Below are 17,075 nucleotides of genomic sequence, written 5' to 3'. Positions count from 1 at the left end.
TGTGCTCCACTCCCAGCCCAGTGCAAGAGACACTTCCTGTAGACTTTCAAGGTTGTCTTGGGCTAGGGATTTGTTTTACTCTGTTGTTTTGTGGATTTGGTATGACTAGAATTTGTTCCAAGTCATTTTTTAAGATATTTGGAAGTCTTTGGGGGAGAATTCAGGGAAGTCCCTGCATTTACTCCACCATCTTGGCTCCACCCTAAGGGCCTTAAGTTTCAAAAGTCCCTGGTGATTCAGTTGTATCTTTCTAGGTCATACCCAAACAGATCAAAGAATGAGGAAAAACATCCTATATATATATATATATATATATATATATATATATCAGAATGTGGAAAACAATTTATATAATAAATTGTAATGATGTTGATCAACATAATGACTATTCAGTATAACAGTATAACAGAAGCCAGATGATGAAATATGCGATCCCGCTCCTGACAGAGAGGGAATAGACTCAGAATTCAGACTAAGACATCTCTTTGAATATAGACAATGAAGGAAGACATTTTCCTTGTCTATGCATGTTTGTTGCAGATCTGTTTTTATTTTTGCTAGTTGTTGTTGGAAGGAAGACAAAATGGAATTCTATACATTTAAAAAAACCTTAAAGAAATAAGAATGAAAAAAGCTAAAGGGACAAGAAGAAAGTTATACCATATACTAGAGTTAAATATTGTGCTCTTTTATTGTGAGTGTGTACTGAGGTGACTTTAGGACTAATGGAACAAAAACAGCTAGAGGATTTGATAGTCCTTATCTGCTTCCCCTGAATTATTTACTTTGGATGAGTGATTATGTAATATTTAAAATACTGTTCATCTAAATCTCATCCAAAAAATGAAAGGCTGGTTCCCCCTTGATTGGATAACTACCCAGTTTCACATGAAATTCCTAATATATTTGGCCTAGTTGTTAGCTCTCCTTAGTTTCAATTTTAATATCCACAAAATGGGAATAACATAAATTTCCTATTTTTGATATAGTTGGAGGATTGAGTGTAAAGTTCTTTGCAAACAGCCAATACATACAAGACAAATTAAACTGTAAACAGCCAATACATACAAGACAAATTAAACTGATAATTTGTTGAATGTAGATAGACTGGGCAATTTAGGAAAGGAAAAACCATTTCTCTTCATATATTTGAAATATCTTTAACCTGATATTACAAACACTACGTCTTTGATATTCTGCCTTGTTCTAAACAAACTCTTTTGCTCTAATTGAATGCAAGTTAACAATAACTTCTCACAGAAGATGATAGTCGATTTTCAAAGAGACATCAAGTGATAAATATGCACATTCAAATTACCCAATTCTTAGCCTTGTAGGATTATATTCTTCAGTTATTCTTAATTTAAAAGTCTGCTGAATATTAAAAATGCTATTATCAAGTAATTCCTTAGAAATTCTTGATCACAAATTTGAGGGCAAAAAGCAATCCTTTTTAAATGACTAAAAATATTTCTTAGTCATAATGATATAGTTATATATAGATATACCTCATTTTTTGCAATATATAGATCTTTCAAAGCTGTCTGAATATCGAATTTTGGATCAGCATATATAATAAGGAGTTCGGTATATAAAGGAATATTACAAAGAAATTTTTTTTGGCCAAGTACTAATTGATGATTTGATCATTCACCAACATGGATGTGCATATGTTAAAAATATCACTAGGAAAATTATATAGGAAACATTAATAATTTTTCATATATTATGTGTTTATAAATGCACATCTGTCTGCATAAGATTAATACATATCTATGTTAAACTCAGTGTCTCTTAAAACTAGCAAAATTATAACAGTAATATAAAAATAATTTTTCAATTGGCTATTTCTTTATCATTCTTTTAAATGCTTACAGTCAAACTTTCAGTTACATTTTTACTCCAATAGAGGTTATTAATTATTTAATGTTATATAGATTGTGTGTTATACAAACAAAGAAGGACAAACAGAATAATCTTCGAGTAGATACAGCTGCCTGAATGGAGACTCAACTCGCTCTGTAACTCAGCTCCTCCTCTCCTGTCTGTCTCCCCCTCTCCTTCCTTCTCCTCTCCAAAGGAAGGTAAATTTGAATGGTCAGAAGGTGCCAGTTAACTTGGTTTTATTGGCTAGATTCCTTTCCTTTCCCTTTCCTTTCCTTTTTTCTTTCATTTTCCTTTCCTTTCCCTTCTCTTTCCTTTCCTTTCCTTTTTTCTTTCATTTTCCTTTCCTTTCCCTTCCCTTTCCTTTCCTTCCCTTCCCCTCCCTTCCCTTTCCTTCCCTTCCCAAAACCTTAAAGCTACTACACTCTGAAGCTCATACATTGGAAGACACTAGACTTCTGCCTAAGGGCTCTCTTGTGGACTCTCCTGACTTAAGAGTGATTATCAATAGTAACTTTTTCTGTTTCCCTCCCAGACTGATGTCTTTCTTTTTCTTTGCCTCATTAAAGGGGCCATCCCCTGTCTACTTCTTAAACAGTCCTATTCAATGAATGGTGTTACTTCACGTTAAGTGAGTACCTAAATAGACCTTGGCCTCTTTAGGGCAAAGGCACCCTGGGTCATCTCCAGTCATCCTGATGAATATCTGGTCACTGAATTCAGATGGTTCTGGAGGAAAAGTGAGACTGGTGACCTGCACAGCCCTCCCTCACTCAAAACAAAGTCAAGTGAAAGTGATATCATTATTTCTCTGATGGCATGGTCTTCTTTGGCAATGAAGGATGAATACAAGAAGCAAAAAAAGACAGAAAATAAGAAGGAAGATATACATCAAAGCTACATACTATTTTTGCTTAATTAAAAATCGTTACAGAAGAGTTTTGATCTTCCTCATCCTTCCACTCTATATTTTGGAATCCCTTTAAGCAGCAAAAGAGAAAACAACAAGAAATCAGTCTAAGTGATAAAAAACAAAATCCAGTCAATAAGGGAAAGATTAACTTTTTGAACACATGTGGAAGTTTTGAGAATCTGTCTTTAAAGCTCCCCACCTTCTCTGTCTCTCTCTCTGTCTGTCTCTCTCTTTCTGTGTGTGTGTGTATGTGTGTGTCTCTTTTTCATGGAAGCATTTAGGACCACCTAGGGGTCCTTGAGCACATTTATGAATACAAATGTGATAGACTTATAAAGTTTCTTTTTCAGTTTTCTAATATCTTGCAAACAGGTAAGAGATACAAAAGATATTCTGTCAAAAAAATTTAAATAAGAACTCTAATTCTTATAGTGACAGAAAATCACTCTTCACATGTATGCCTATAAACAATATCTAATAATAAAATGGACATTTAACCATCCTGATCATTTGATTGATATCAAATGATGAAAATATTTAGGAATTAAACTGTTGTGAGGGAAAAGTTCACAGTGTCTTATTTCCCTCACCTTTGTTCAGGTAAATATACAATAGCAAAGGTCCTAAGAAATATATCCTATGAAAAAATTGTCAATAACATCAAATAATTATAGTGAAAAATGCAAACCAATCTATCTTCACCCCCATACTGTGCACTTCAAAGAGCTTCCTACTAGATCTTCAAATGTTTTTAAATGCCCCACTCTCTCCTTCTGTAACATGACTAATATGTAAATGTGTTTTGCATTATTGCAGTATAACATATACCAAATTCCTTACTGTTTCAGAGACAGAGAGGGAAGAAAAGGAGAGAGAGGATTTGGAACTCAAAATTAAAAAAAAAATAAATGTTAAAATTTGCATTTATATGTAATTGGGAAAATTAATTAGTATCATTTCTAAATAAAATTTTAAAGCATTATCTTGTAAAATGTATGCATGAAAAAGTAAGTGGATGAATAAATAATAAATATATACTTGCCCTACTATTTAGCCACCCCTAAATTTCCTGGCTAAAACATGCCCAAGGAGAGAATGTATTGGCAATCAGTCAATCTCAGGGCAGCTGTCTTATGGACACAGACTCATAATAAAAAATAGAATCTATTGAAATTTTCACACCCTTATCTTTAATCCTTACTTCAAACACACTTCTTGTTGGACATTTATATGTCACTCTTCAACTAACATCAAATCTACTATGTGAAACACTAAATTTATCATCATCTACAAAAACTACTCTGGATCCAAGGTTCCATCAATAGCACCATCATTTTCCTATCAACTCAAGCAAAAGTACTGAGAGTCATCTTTTTTTTCCCTCAACCTTTCATAGTACCTTGTATCTAGGTCATTCACATATCAAATTTTATTTTTTTTATTTTACTTATTTGTATACAAATCATAACTTGAAACAAAGGAAGCTCAGCATTGTGATAAGGCACTGTTGTAATTTAACATAGATAGTCCTGAGAATTTTAATGAATTCAACTCAGTCATTTTGGGTCAATTAGAAATTGAGTCTAATTGATATAAGCCCACATTCTCTTTCTGATCAAATTTACATAGAATACTTTATCATTCGTTAATTAAATATAACTATTATCTTGAACTTCTACATTCCTATAGTACAATGATAACTACCTGTTATAATGACAGGTAATAGTTTCTCTTATTTATCTAAAAATGGAAACTATCTTATTACCTGCACTACTTAATCTGTTAGAATATAATCAGGAAATAGATTTGAAATGTGCTATCATTTTAATGATTGGCTTGGTTCCATGCACTGTTTCCTATACATGCTCAGGAAATCAGTTATCTCCCTTCCTTGCATTTAAAGGGAGAGCACTAGATACTGAAAAGGGTTTCTTACATAAGGAGATACCCTTGCAGATCTCCCTAGAATCTCCTGTGTTTCACCACTTGTTAATAAAATTAGCAAAAATAAAAATTCTCCCAAAGAAATATAATATGGAAAACATAAAATTCCTTGGAATGAAAAAAATACTCCTCATTATCAAAGAAAGTTGGGAACTAAAGGATGGAGGAGATAAGCAGGAGGGAAAATAATTGAGATTACTATTTATTACAGGATAGAGAAAATGAAAACAGAAGAATCTGATGCTATATCATGAAACTTATAGAAGCAAGTGACTTTAGAAGATCATCTAGTCTGAGTCCATTTAAAAATGAGGAAACTGAGGCTCGAAGAGATTGAAGGATTTCTTTTCATTGTCACACAGTGAATAAAAAGCAGGGTTGGAAGTAGAATCCAGGTCTAGCACAAATATTGGGAGGATAAAGCAGGAAATGCACTCATAAAAAGAAAAAATACTATGCAGTTCAAACACGTATTAAACAAATCCATTGAGCCTGAGGAATCATGGTGGACCCTTGGTATATCATATACATTCATAGTCTACCAAAGTTTAATATTAAAATACTGATATTCCCTTCACTTTTCACTTACCATTTTTTCTCCAAGAAGATACTAAAAGTTATTCTAAAAATTATGCAGCTTTTGCATTCTTCACAAAAGTTACGCCATTAAGAATGTTGTGTTTCTCTAATATGTGATGATTTCACTATTGTGTTTTTCATAACTGTTAAGGTGAACTAGAAAAAATGTGTGTACATATGTGTGTGTATGTAGGTTAACCAATACAGTTAGATTGAAATCTGGAAAATATTACTAGATAAAGCAGTATGAGAACATGGAAAGTAGTTTAAACCCTAAATAATAATGAAGCAAAATTATTCATATTGACATTACTAATTTTCCCTGTAAAAGCATGAAAAACAAAAGAAATAATGGATTATATAACACACCCACCCTATGAAGATTTGTATTTTCCTCCTATCTTCGAAAATACAAATTCTTGTTCAAAACAATTATTAAATTATTATTATTATTTAATTATTTATTTGTTATTATTTAATTATTATTATTATTATTATTTAATTATTTCTTTCATGTGTCATAAAAGCTTTCCTGCTTTTATACTTCTATGCTTTGTGACTAAATCTATGGTTTTTCTTATATTCTGAACATGTTCTTATTAGTATTAAACATTTCAAAATGTAAGTTAGTTGAGAATAGAAAATAAATTTTATTCATCTTTACATATATTATCATACTTTGATACAAATGACAATAATGTGGATTTTTGTTATTTAAAAAAAGAAAATTGCTAACAATTTTTTTTGCAAAAGGAAAATATTATTGCAATAAAAATGAAGAGATGTTTTATTTGACATGTTTATTTGTTTGGGTAATATCAAAGACTATTGAAGAATATGATCAATACATTTGGTAGAACCCCAGTAGATGATTTCCATGAGGATATGAACTAAAGGTCAAAGAGCAGAAGAACCTATAACTGCATCACAATCCTATCTGTAATTTAAAAGAATATCCATACTGGTGAAATCCAAGATTCATCAATGAATATTTAAGAGTATCAATGTTAAAAACAATGAAATACAATAGGGGAAAATCCATTTGGAGGAATTATATTTCATCACACGTGGATTGTAATCAAATGATTCATTTTCAATTTGTGTTGCAAATGTTAACATAGTATATCCCAGTTGAGGGAAAATATCAAAATCTGAGTTCCATTTTGTAGGCTCCTCCTACTCATAGCTTCAGCTCACTTTCTTCTATTTCCCTTCTGCTTCAACTAAAAAAAAAAATCACTGTCAAATCCCAATTTATTAGTACTCAATACTGCTTTCCTGCAGTATTGCTACTGGCAGTACTTTCATCCATCTGGCTATTGTGTTCATCCTTTGTTGCCAAAGAAGACCATGCCATCAGAGAAATGATGAGATGACTTGCACTTGACTGTGTTTTGAGTGAGGGAGGGCTGTGCAGGTCACCAGCCTCACTTCTCCTCCAGAGCCACCTGAATCCAGTGACCAGATATTCATCAGGATGACTGGAGATGACCCAGGATGCACTGGGAGACTTTGGGCCCTTTAGGCCAAGGTCTTTGCGGGTACTCACTTAGGATGAGGTAACACCCACTCATTGAATAGGTCTGTTTAAGAAGTAGCCAGAGTATGACCCCTTTAATGAGACCAAGAAAAAGAAAGACATCTGGATATAGTCTGATCATGGCTACCTAAACTTCAAGTTCTAACCTAAAGGATGGTTTTAAGTAGAGGGGGAGAGGAGGAAGCATACAATTCAGACCCTATAGGACAAACAAGCATGAAAAGTAGTCTTTACTTAAGGGAAAGAAAACAGCTGAATTGTTATTTTCCCTAGGTTCATGTGGGAAATTACAAAACTTTGTATATACATATATACATATACGTGTGTGTATGAGTATGTGTGTATACACATATATACACATACACACATACATATACACACAAATATATTTATGTGTGTATATATCTATACATCTGTATATGCACATACACAAGTATTTTTATGAAGAATGAATAAATAAGCATTTGTGAATAAAGGAGCTAGTCCTTAGAGTTTGTAATTAATGAGACAGAATTGCTAATGTCAGCAGTAGGCATCAATGAATTAATTGATTAACACTTAAAGAGGAAAGGGTGAAAAAAGAAAGAACAATTGGCCTTATTTTACTGACTTCCATTAAATAGTATTTCAATCTGTAGGGAAACTATCTTAAAAAAAAGAGAACTTTTTTTTTTAGTCTAATCTAACTACCTTAGATAAAGTAGCCATTTCTGGTTAAGTCAAATCACCACCACCACTACTCTGACCATCATCTCCCTGAGGGATAGCCAAGAACGCTGAACCCAAGAATCTTGCTAATAGCAGTATCTCCCTAACCACCAGAGCTGCTCCTAAACAAGCCCCTAATGTTACCATTGAGAGGAGAAATAATTGTGGGAAAGGGCCTACCATCCTTGTCAGCACCGCTAACCAACTGCCAATAATAGGAAGATAGACACAAGAATCCTGAGAATAGCAATAAACCTCAGGCTAGTGGTCCTATTTCCAGCTCAGTCCTCAGCACCATCGTCAAGGGTTGTCAATTCCTGTGGAGAAGGAGCCAATCATCTTCACACTCAACTGCAAAGTAATTGGTTGGCAAACAAGAACCTAGCTAAAGCAATAAGGAATCTTGAAAAAAGAGATAGAAGGTAACATGTGCCAGGCAAGTCAAACCACCACCACATTAGGCATCATTTTTCATCAGACCCTAAAGATGATATCCCAGAACCCAAATTCAAAGGACTTTAAAATGCCAATACTTCCAGATTGGTGCCTTCAGTGATCATTCTGGGAAGCAACCTCCATAGAGGTGAAGCTTGGCAATTATTCCTACAGGTACTATAGCCACAGCTACTTAAGACCAAGAAAAAGGAGAAAAAAAAAGTTCTTGACCAAAACCCTTCACATTTTCAAATGGTGCAAGATCTGAAAATAATATGATTTTAACAGTAGAAATGTCATCAAAAAAGAAGAAATATCATCCTCTTTGCCACCATACCATAAGGACCATGGGAATTTTCCTTTTGACTTTCAGTTGAAACTTTCATGCTGTCTCCCTCCTTAGAATGTGAGCTCCTTGATAATAGGATTTTTTATTACCTTTCCATTGTATCCCCAAGGTTTAGTACAGTTCTCTTTGCCCATAGTAAGCACTTAATAGATATTTTATTTCATCCATTCTTTCATTCATTGATTCATCCATTCATGTAAATGTCATATTACATGTCCTCAATATTTAAAAAAAACTCTATTTCCCTTCATAAAGTATTAGACTATGTTTTGCTCATATTCATTATCCTAGTCTAACAATATTTACAAATCATATATGCAATTATAAACAAATAAATTGCATGTTGGATAAAGCAACATGGTATCACGGAAAGAGCAAAAGCTACATTGTGAACTTGGACAAGTCACTTAATCTGTCTTGGCCTCAGTTTCTCACTGGTAAAATGATAGTGTTTGGCTAGATCTTCTCTAAGTTATCTTCCAGGTCCGTATTTATAGGATCCTATGAGTAAAAATCCTGATTTGGAAAATCAAATTAATATGTAGTGCATTTTGTATGGGTGCAATGTTTTAGCAGATCCTCAGAATTTCACATAAATCCTATGAGTAACCTTTGAATGGTAATTACAAAGTCTAATTCACAAACTTAGAAAATTAGCTGACAGATGACCTGTTGCATATATGTCCATAAGTATATATAGATCTATAGTATATCAAAACACAATGTTGGACTTTGTTGCTAATATATAGGAATGCAGATTTGTGTGGGTTTATTTTGCAACCTGCAACTTTGCCAAAGTTGTTTATTATTTCAAGTAGTTTTTTACTTGAATCTCTGGGATTCTCTAAGTAAATCATCATATCATCTGCAAAGAGTGATAACTTAGTTTTTTCTTTGGTTATTCTTATTCCTTTAATATCTTTATCTTCTCTAATTGCTACAGAAGTTTTTGCACAACCAAACCCAATGCAACCAAAATCCGGAGGGATGTAGTAAATTGGGAAAGAATTTTTACGGCTAAGGTCGGGGATAAAGGCCTCATTTCTAGAATATATAGAGAACTGACTCAAATGTATAATCATACAAATCATTCCCCAATTGATAAATGGTCAAAGGATATGAACAGGCAATTTTTAGAAGAAGAAATTAAAGATATCTGTAATCATATGAAAAAATGCTCTAAATCACTTTTGATTAGAGAGATGCAAATTAAAACAACTCTGAGGTACCACATCATACCTATAAGATTGGAAAACATGACAGAACAAGAAAATGACAAATGCTGGAGAGGATGTGGGAGAGCTGGAACACTAATTCATTGTTGGTGGAGCTGTGAGCGCATCCAACCATTCTGGAGAGCAATTTGGAACTATGCCCAAAGGGCTACAAAAATGTGCATACCCTTTGACCCAGCAATATCACTACTAGGACTATATCCCCAAGAGATCATACAAATAGGAAAGGGTCCCACATGTACAAAAATATTTATAGTAGCACTCTTTGTGGTGGCCAAAAACTGGAAGTCAAGGGGATGTCCATCAATTGGGGAATGGTTGAATAAATTATGGTATATGAATGTAATGGAGCACTATTGTGCCATAAGAAATGATGAACAAGAAGATTTCAGAGAGTCCTGGAAGGACTTATATGACCTGATGCTGAGTGAAAGGAGCAGAACTAGGAGAACTTTGTGCACAGCAACGACCACAGTGTGCGAGAATTTTTTCTGGTAGACTTGGAATTTCGTAACAACGCAAGAACTTATTAAAAAAAAAAATCCAAATGGTGGTTTTCTAAGGCAAAATGCCTTCCACACTCAGAGAAAGAAATATGGAAGTCATTCGCAGAATGTAGCAGATCATGTTTGTGTGTGTGTGTGTGTTTTTGTGTATCATGTTTTGATTTGTTATATGATTTCTTCCTTTCATTTTAGTTCGACTACATAGCATGACTATAGTGAAAATGTACTCAATAGGAAAGTATACGTAGAACCTATACAGAATTGTATGTGGTCATGGGGAGGGAGGGGGGTAGTGGGGGGTAGGTGTGGGGGGGATAAAATCTTAATTTTATGGCAGTGATTGTTAAACATTAAAAAATAATAATAATAACATAAAATTTTAAAAAAAACACAATGTTGTTATATATGACACTGGATACTGAAAGGACAACTGAAGTCTATGAATAACACTTTTAACTCTAGGTAGTTAAATTAGTTAAAAATTTCAGTATTACCTTATATTGTGTGAACATTTAGTAAGCCATAATGTTTTTATTCTGAATCATGAAATCATTTCTAAGTTATAAGGCATCTTAAAAGGTCACTGAGTCCTTCATCCACCTCCAAATATGGCTACATGAAAATTTCAAACAGATGGCTATCTGTTCTATTTTTAAAGGCCTGTAGGGAAACAGATTCTGCAATCTTTTTTATTAACCTGTTTCTCCATTCAATCTCCTCTTAGTGCTCCCTCTTATCTGAATTCTTGGCTACCTAACACTACTACCCCCTTGCAACAATGATATCTTTCACTCAATGTTTCAACTTATCCTCAAGAAAAAAATATATTGTGGGATGGGACAAATATTATAACTAAAAGAAACAATGTTTAAATTGGCAAGAAATCATATTACTAGTAATACCTTCTCTCAGAAAAGTCTCAACACGACTAATTTTCTGTTAAACACTTAATGTCAGAAATTCATCTGTAAAATCTATTGATTTTAAGATGGTTGGAAATATAAGAATCTAAGGATGTTTTCATGAAAGAAATATTAGTCAAAATCAATCTACAATATTGTGAAAACAATTTGGGGGGTGAATTTAGAGGAAAAAAATAAGTAAAAAAAACTAGCATGTGTACTGGAGCCCTATTCTTTTCCTTTTCTGATATGATTAAAGGAAGCTTCATTTATTATTTGATTTTGAAGCAATGAGCACCATGTATGTGATGAAAGGAGTACCAGATGAGGTGACAGGAGATTTGTGTTCCACTCTCAGAACTTCTATTGCTTTTGGATCACAGACAAGACCTCTCAGCTTTATGAGCATCTTTCCTCATCTGTAAAAGGAAGAGTTGGACTAAATAATTTCTAAGGTGGTTCTGATGCTGTTAAATGCATACTTAAAATGAAATTTACATCATCATGATCTTATTCATCACTAGCATCATCATAGTAAGAGATTATATAGCAATTGAAGTTTTGTAAAGGGCTTTATATTTACCATCTCATTTGACCTCACAAGAACCTTGAGATGTATGTGCTATTATCTTCACTTTACAGATGAGAAAATTGGCTTAGAGAGGTTAATTGACTTTCTCAGATCACATAGCTAGGTGTATGAAATAATATGTGAGCTAGTGTCTAACTGTCAATATAATCGGAGGACTTCCCTATTTAAGATCTTGAAAGATGTTTCTCCTCTATGTTCTATCCATCCCTCCTTTCTGCAATAAATAAATCTCTCTATTGACAGTCTGTGATGAAAAGGATGGTGCTTTGGGTTTTTTACTCATTTTTTTTTCCTTTTGATCTTTATCCTTATTTTTTTCTTGCTTTTCTAATAGATATGGTTAAATATTTTCTAGACAACAATGTACTAATATAAATAACGAGGATGAACTCAGCCAGATTCAAAGCTTTGGGCACCAAAAGAGCTATGAAAAGAGAAGGTAATTTCTGGCCTGGGTACAGGATGGTTGAAAAGAAAGGGCTGGGAGGGTATTCTTTGCACTTCTTAAACTTTCAAATCTTAGAATCAAGATGTAGCCTAAGAGACAGGAAATTGAGCACATGTGTACAATCTAGCGACGTCTGATATTAGTTTTCATTCTTTTTATATATTTTATATTTACTTACTCGTATATGTGTTATTTTCCCCTAATGGAATATATGCTCCTTGATGGTAGGGACTATTTTATTTTTAATTTATATCTCCAGTGCCTATAACAGTGTCAGGCACATAACAGACACTTAATAAATGTTGTTTTTTTTTTTTAAATCGAAGATGAAAGATTGCATACCATTCCTCATAGTTCCTATATGGTATCATCACATTTTTCCTCCCCAGTACAATGCAAATACTATTACTTATATTGATAACCAAAATTACTGATATTTTCTGCTATTGTAAATTATAGTTATACCAAAAACTTTATTGATATTTCTACCTAAGTATATTATACTGAATCATTTTTTAAAAATAAATCATTCTGTTATCTTTCTGATCACTTGTCTTACTAATTAAAACCATGTTCCATTTCTAGAAAATTCTAGCTACCCTCCCAAATATGTCTTCTGAAAATTCATCACATATGTACTTAATAATTAACACTAATGACTAGACTACAATCCCTACAGAAATGAGAGAAAAAAAGTCCTTTCAGGAATGGATTGTACTAGACAACTGTGGAATTCTCTTCCAACCCTGAAATTCTGTGATTTTACAATTCCATGTAGATTTAATTTTTACAAAAACGAAATCCATATTTGCACAATACTTTTGGAACATATCACCTGAATGAAATACACACATGCAATAGCGTCATGAAAGAGACAAAAGTAGACCAGGCAGTAATAATAGTGAGATTTCTTTACTTAAAACATTAATTAGTCTAATACCTTATTGTCGGAAGAGCTGAAGGTAACTTTTTTTTATTTGTTTGTTTGCAGAAGGGCTATTTCAAGTTCAAGAACTAACAAGGGAAAAGTATCCAACATGTTCTTGACTATTAAACAGAAACTGTTAGAATACAAGATGTCAGAATAAAAAAAGTAGAAGTAAAAATACCAATAATTCAAAAACACCTGGAGACAGGTTAAAAACATTGTTGTATTGGATGTCCAGGGGGGAAATTACCAAAATTGTTTTAAAGAAGTTACTAAAAACTAGAATAAATGAGCCCAGTTTGCCTGTCTATGAATATAAAGTAGTAATTACTGAGCAAAAAGTGGAACGGTTTTCTAAATTGTGAGGATGGGGTCTAAGACCACAATGCATGGCAGACTAGCTATAAATTAGAAACTGAGAAAGTGGGGAAAATACATGAGAGGAGATTTGTTAGAGACATATAAAAATAACCACATATTTGAAGGGCAGACAGAAAAATAAGGGATCAATAGAAACCCCTTGATGACTGTGGGAAAGTAGCAAGCAAATATCAGATCAAGTGGTTCCCTTGTCTTTGTCTTTGCTGAGAAGGCTATTAAGGAGATAGCTATTTCTAACTTGTTCCCTCAAATCATAGGTTAGAAGTATTAGCTCAAATTGGACTCAGACTTCTTGGTTAATATTCAGAAATATTCTAAGTCAAATTAATAAAATTAATATTGTAGAATATCATCACTTCAAGATACTTTATTGAAAATATATGAAATATCTGTGATTTCAATGTGAAATTAAATATGATATCCATCCACAAATGTAGATGAGAACCTGTAGATCATTTTGTGGAGAGGTTTGAGGGATTTACTATTGGCACACAGAGGTAAATGGACTTGCCCAGTCATACAATTGGTGTCAGAGAGAAATGATGTCATCATCATCTTCATCATCATCATCATCATCGTCATCACTAACATTTATGTAGCATCTTAATGTATATAAAGTGTTTTTCAGTTATCATCTCATTTGAACCTCATCACAATCATGGGAAATTATTTTTATTATTGTCCCTAATTTACAACTTAGGAAGGCACACATTAAGTGACTTGCCCAGAGTCACAGAATTTGTAAATGTCAGACTAGATTTTAATTCAAGTTTTCCAATTCTAACTCCAGTACTCTATCCACTTCATCAGCATGTTGCCTACAATAGGAATCCAAGATTTCCTGACACCAAGTACAAAATTTTAATCTAATATCCTATGATGCCTTTCCTAGAAATATTTTCAAAGTTTATATTTCTATCTCCTTATTTAAATAGTTAATATAATTTGACATCCTGAACAATGAAGAAATCCCTTTTTAAAATATCCCTGATAAATGATCATTCATTCAAAAAAAAACGAGTATCTATTATATGTAAAATCATCCTTCACCTCTTAATTTCAGCAATGATAAGGAGCTTACCATATCCTTAGGCAGTCCATGTTAGACAGTGCTATTTGTAGACAGTTGTTAATAAGTTGGCCTGCAATTTGTAACTTGTCCCCTGTGATCCTCACTATGCCTTCTGGAACAACAACAGTCTGTTCAAATGGGCACCTAGCATTCAGATTTTTTTTCCCTATGAGTTCAAGTCTCCAATTTCTTGCTACCAGTTTTAAAGTTCTCCAATATCTTCTACCATATATCTACCTATATATCTATCAGTACCCATCAAACCACATGGATTATCAGAAGAGACAGGATTTATAAAATAAATACTATCTGTGAAAAAATCTTAAGTTCTACCATATTTTTCCCATTATCTCCTCTTTACAATGCAATTAACTCTCCCAAAAAGATGTCTACAATTATCAATAGAAATGACAACTTGGTCAAATTAAGTCAAAATAGTGAATTCAGAACTCAGTTCTAAGTTAGAAAGGGTACACCATATGCACAGTCTTGTCAGAGCTAACCTATTATGATGGCATATGCATACTTTCCTCTGGTGTTGAGAAATATGAAAAAAGAAAAGTAGCTTCAATTACCTTTGTCCAGTTCTAAGATGAGGTCTGATGATGAGGTCAAATAATGAATAGTGCAATGAATGACAAAATAAAAAACTAATTATTAACATCTAATGCTAAGGAAAAGCAGATTGAGTAAATGTTGGACAAATTTGGTACTGACCACCAAGGTTTGAGACTGGTCAGAATACACATACATACATACATACATACATACATACATACATACATACATACATATATACATATACGTACATGTATATCAATACTCAAGGATTTTCTTGATGGCAGATATTCAGAATTAAAACAGGAGTGAGGCTAACCAAGGTTGAAGGGTGACACCCTTATCTTCACTTAGCATTCCTTCTGACCCCTATCCTCAATTTTATGCCAATCAGATAGTATGTTGAGACTGAAATGAGACTTGAGACCCAAGAATCCACACAGTTCCTATGAGTTTTGTTATTACCATTGTTACTGTTATTGACGTTATGTCTTATTTATGGAGCAGTCTTACATGACTTTTGGAGACACAGGCTCACAACAAAGGATTTAATGGGAGGAGTTAAAATGAGTTTTTCAACCCCAAGTCAAATAGTTTTCTGGCACCAAGTATCTCAAATCAGCACTAAATAAGGGCAATTTGAGAACACAGAGTTAATATTAGCCTAGATAATAGTGTTAGCTTTTGTTGGTTGCCCAGTTAAGTACAGTGGCTAACACTGTTTATTATACATTAAAAGAATATTATCCTTCTACATGTGGCTTCTAGAAGCTGCAGTATGTACATCAGCCACACTGTTAAAACCAGCTTGGCAGATGTAGTAACCAACAGGTCTCAGTACCTACAGTGAGTAAGGGGAATGTTCATCTCAAGCATGTGAAGATTTCCCATGGTGGAATAGGTTGATGAGAACCATTTGTTCCAACAGTCATGAAGACAGCCAAAGCAGGTGCTGTGGAGTACTTAAGTTTGATCAGGTATAGAAGATGCCAAGATCACCTACTGCATCCATGACTTTTGTCTTACCACTAGACTTTGATGACTCTAGAAGACAGTCAGAGGTTGCCAACTTTGTGCAACTCTGCCTCACTTAAACCCAATTTACGTGCAAGTCAAGACATCACCCCAGGATGTCATTGGTCCTCTTTGAAAGCAAAGAAAAAACAACAACAGTGAAAGAATACTAGAAAAGGTTTTGTCAGACAGTGGCTTTTGGTCTTTGTAGCAAACTAGTTGACAGCAGAAAGTAGCATATGCTCCTGAAGAACTAAAGCCCTACAGACAGTAGTAGAGACCACATCTGTGGGAGTCCAGAGATTCCAGGAAAAGACAACGCAGCGGGAGATTAAGTACAATGAACAATATAAGCATAATGCCTAAAAGAATGGCGTACAACAATAACATTAGGGGCATGCAAGGTAAATAAAGACCTAGCCATGGGTGAACCCTATCCACGTGTATCCTGGCAGTCCCTTCCTATATGTCCTCAACACATTTTACATGTTGATTCAAGTTTAAGACATGTGTAACATACATAAATATCCTGGTCATGCAGGTTTCTTATATCTATGCCTTAGAAATTTGCAACCTGGACACACAGACTCCTAGTGTGTGTGCCTTCATACACGTTCCTTGGATGTATGTATACAAACACATACATACATACATATATATGTATACATGCATATATACACATATGTATGTACACACATACACACATACACACACATATATATCCTTTTCCATTGATGGTGTGACAGTTTGTTGGACAATTGTCCCATGTGTGCACCTATCTCTCCTTGTCACTTTCTTTTCTACGTGGTTTAAATAAAATCTTTTATTTTTGCTTTAGACCTATGTATCCTCTGGATGGCTAGCAAAATTGCAGTCTCATAAACTATGGTTTTGAGGGACTGCTGACCTAGAGTACCTAAAAACTAGGATAGCTTTTGCAGGGGTTTCACCAAAAGAAAGTCAGTATTATACTTACACAAAGATAAAAAAACATGAAATGAACTACTGAAGTGGATCTTCTATAGTCAGATACACAACCAAATCTTCAACATTTTTTCAAAACTCATCTTTAAAAATGCATTTTAAA

General features: G+C 33.7%; 1 protein-coding gene across 1 annotated transcript in view; it reads right to left on the bottom strand.

Moving 5' to 3' along the window:
• The window catches only part of HCN1 (hyperpolarization activated cyclic nucleotide gated potassium channel 1), a 624,487-nt gene that overhangs the window by 362,610 nt on the left and 244,802 nt on the right, over positions 1-17,075 (bottom strand). The window lies entirely within an intron of this gene.

The sequence above is a fragment of the Notamacropus eugenii genome, chromosome 4 (assembly GCF_028372415.1).
Source record: "Notamacropus eugenii isolate mMacEug1 chromosome 4, mMacEug1.pri_v2, whole genome shotgun sequence".
NCBI lineage: Eukaryota > Metazoa > Chordata > Mammalia > Diprotodontia > Macropodidae > Notamacropus > Notamacropus eugenii.
This window is presented reverse-complemented; position numbering and strand designations above follow the sequence as displayed.